Source organism: Schistocerca cancellata, chromosome 7 (assembly GCF_023864275.1).
Source record: "Schistocerca cancellata isolate TAMUIC-IGC-003103 chromosome 7, iqSchCanc2.1, whole genome shotgun sequence".
Classification (NCBI taxonomy): domain Eukaryota; kingdom Metazoa; phylum Arthropoda; class Insecta; order Orthoptera; family Acrididae; genus Schistocerca; species Schistocerca cancellata.
The window spans coordinates 460,013,053-460,016,863 of NC_064632.1; the positions used below are offsets into that span (position 1 = coordinate 460,013,053).

General features: G+C 44.7%; 1 pseudogene; it reads left to right on the forward strand.

Annotated features, from left to right (window-relative positions):
- Positions 1–1,681: 1,681 nt before the first annotated feature.
- LOC126093188 (5S ribosomal RNA) lies at positions 1,682–1,800 on the forward strand (annotated as a pseudogene).
- The last annotated feature ends 2,011 nt before the right edge of the window (positions 1,801–3,811 follow it).

The following is a 3,811-nucleotide window of genomic DNA, read 5'->3' on the forward strand; positions in this document are numbered from 1 at the left end:
GCGTCTAGCACGAGTGTCAATTTTCACCTCTCTATCTCTGTTATTCCGTGGTTTATTAAGTTTTCAAATTTATACTGACTTTTTGATCGCCCGGTAGATTCAGATGAAACTGATCTTGGTCCTTAATCGGTCATGATTCACCTAGTCTGTCATGTGAGCAATTTTTTTCGCTATGGGTTACGAGCAGATTTTTACGATTCAGTTATTAATGCGAAGTGGTGAACCGTACTTTAGCTTACTCGGTGAGCTTTAGTCTTTGCGTGTCAGCAATTCTGCGTCCATGTAGGGTTTCCTCGGTCCACAAATCCTTCCTGACTAGTAACGATCGGTACACTACTATCGTTTACTCATATGGAACGATAGGATTAATATTTCTATGTGTGTTCCACGTAAGTGTAGCTTCAGGAGTGCATTCCATCTGTTAAATAAACATTTGTTATGCATCTCCTTAGTTTTTAAACTGAGCACAACATGTACATCAGCAAACCTTCCCTCCTCCTAGCATCTCTAATCTCAAGTACCCTGTGAAGGAACATTACATGAAATATTTACTAAAGTGCAAACCCTGGATAGTCGCTCAGGATTTTGCTGATTAAATTTCCGTTCCACAGCCTGTTTCTTAGGACAGAAACTGGGGCTAACACTCAATGAATATTCCTGGAACGCCAGACGATTTAGCACTCAGATGCAGGCAGGTAATATTAAACACTGCATTTGTGCAACAGGTACCTCTTAGTTACGAAAGTGCTTGGTATAAGGCGAAAGACAGTCCAGGTGGAGTCTTGAAACGCCTCTCCATGAGTAGGGGTATAACAGAAATTGAAGTTGTCAAATTCTGTCAATAATTACACGAAATACTGAAAGTCAAAATTTTTGTTCCCCCTGGAAACCTGAAACCTCCAGGTGGGCCCATCAGCTTAGCCGTTTAGTATGCATCTTGCACCGAATATCATCCAGGTTCAGAGTCGGTTCACTCACGATGCGCGCCCACATTCACTGCACACCAATCCACAATAGACAGCTTAGATATCTCTTAACATTTTCGCCAAAGGCTGCACCTCCCTGCAAGATCTGAGAGTCATACAAGGTACGTCTTCAAATGGGAGAACTCTTCCAGTGACTTCTAGCGACTCAGTTCACAGGTGGCGCAGTGGTTAGACACTGGACTCGCATTCGGGAGGACGACGGTTCAATCCCGCGTCCGGCCATCCGGATTTGGGTTTTCCGTGATTTCCCTAAATCGCTCCAGGCAAATGCCGGGATGGTTCCTTTCAAAAGGGCACGGCCGACTTCCTTCCCCGTCCTTCCCTAATCCGATGAGACCGATGACCTCGCTGTCTGGTCTCCTTCCCCAAAACAACCAACCAACCAACTCAGTTCACGTAAAGTTCAAGTTGTATACAATGCTCCTTTTTCCGTGCAGCCGTTCGTAGCCTTTCTGAACCGTGATTACTGTTTCTTCTGCTGTAAGACTGTTGTTTTACATCTCCTCTGCAACAAGGAAACCACTCTAACGGTCACTGTGCATGACTCTTCGCGAAAACATTTTGTTACCTTTTTGCTGCCTGGACTTCGTCAACTTATGCATAAGTTACCCCCTCATTGGCGGACGCCGAAATTCGTCACGTATGCGTTTACGAAAGTTATTATCAGAAAATTTACGTGGTTCTTGGACTATAGAGGCAACGGCCTTGCCGCAGTGGATACACCGGTTCCCGTCAGATCACCGGAAGTTAAGCGCTGTCGGGCGTAGCTGGCACTTAGATGGGTGACCATCCGGGCCGCCATGCGCTGTTGCCATTTTTCGGGGTGCACTCAGCGTCGTGATGCCAATTAAGGAGCTACTCGACCGAATAGTAGCGGCTCCGGTCAAAGAAAGCCATCATAACGACCGGGAGAGCGGTGTTTTGATCACATGCCCCTCCTATCCGCATCCTCAGCTGAGGATGACGGCGGTCGGATGGTCCCGATGAGCCACTTGTGGCCTGAAGGTGGAGTGCTTTGACTATAGAAAATAGTCATAAAAAGATTAATTGTGGAACTTGCTGCCAGATTAAAACTGTGTGGCGAATTGAGACTCGAACTCGAGATGTTCACCTTTCGCAGGGAAGCGCTCTACCGACTGAGCTACCCCACAGTTACACTTGACTCCTCCGCACAGATTTACTTCCGCCAGTACTTCATCTCCTACCTTCTAAACCTCCAACGTTCCGACTTCGGGGCTTGGTCCGGCACACAGTTTTAATCTGTCAGAAAGTTTCATATTAGCTCACACTTCGCTACACAGTGAAAATTTCGTTCTGAGATTAATTCACGACATCATAACAATTAACAATTAATGTTCAACATATACCTGCACAAGAATTATTTTGTGTTGATTTATATTTTCAGATAAGCTACTTCCAAATTAGCGATTTTTCTTTCCAGCTCACTATTTATCTCCTCCCGAACAGGCCATAAAGGCCCAACCGGACCGCCGTGTCATCCTCAGCCCACAAGCGTCACTGGATGCGGATATGGAGGGGCATGTGGTCAGCACACCGCTCTCCTGGCCGTAAGGCAGTTTCAGTGACCGGAGCAGCTACTCCTCAATCAAGTAGCCCCTCAGTTTGCCTCACAAGGGCTGAGCGCACCCTGCTTGCCAACAGCGCTGGGCAGACCGGATGGTCACCCATCCAAGTACTAGCCCAGCCTGACAGCGCTTACCTTCGGTGATCTGACGATTTCGTTATACAGGAGCAGATGCTACTACCATACTAGCAGACCAGATGTTATGACCTCAATGCTGCAAATACAAAGCCGGGAATATCCATCCTCTGGATATTTTTTTATGGTAATCACCAGGGTGTATCGGCAGCTGAAATTTTTATGTGCATCTTAACTGACGTTAGCTGCGAAAAGCAAACGAATTACTGTGAGGTTCTACGTATCAGGTGAGACAATTTCCTCGTAGGCAAAAAAAAAACGGGCGCATCTGTTATGCGTCCTCCATACTGCACGGAAAGGACCAATAAAGGAGGTATTCCCGAAGCAGGCAGACAGCAGGAGAGCTGATCGCAGAGGGCTTATCGGCAGGTGGGGCTACCTGGACGGCGTTATTGATTTTATATTCCTGTCCGCGGGAAAGGGAAGCCATGCATGCCAGTCGACAGTCCGGAGTAGTGTTTACGGCACCGAGCGAAACTAGGCTAGCGTCGAGGAGGCCGCTGCTGTCACGAGGAGCGAATTGTTCTGTAATGTGTTAGAGCATTTGTTTTAGGCCTAATAAAGAAGATTCTGGAATAATGAGATCAGTTTGATCAAACGTCACACAGTTAAGGACCCAGCGAACGAATGTTTAAAATTTGCAGCATTTAAAATAGTTTATGATCGTAGTTTTTTACCTTCCTTCCTTTTTATCTAATGATTTTGTATATATCAAAACTACACGAATTTTTTTGTAGTCAAAGACTGTTTTAAATTATACAAGGTGATTTCGAACTTACATTCAGAATTTGGAATTTTGAGATCAGTTTGATCAAACGTCGCACAGTTAAGGACCCAGCGAACGAATGTTTAACATTTGCAGCATTTAAAACAGCTTATTATCGTAATTTTTACCTTCCTTCTTTTTTTATCTGATGATTATATGTATCAAAACTACACGAATTTTTTTGTAGTCAAAGACTGTTTTAAATTATACAAGGTGACTTCGGGCCTACATTTATCAAGAAAAAACAACCTAAAAACTCAAAGCAGCATTTTCTCTCTGAGGTTAAAACTGTGTAAAAAATTTGCCCAAGGAGAGGAAAGAGGTAACTAAAATACAAAG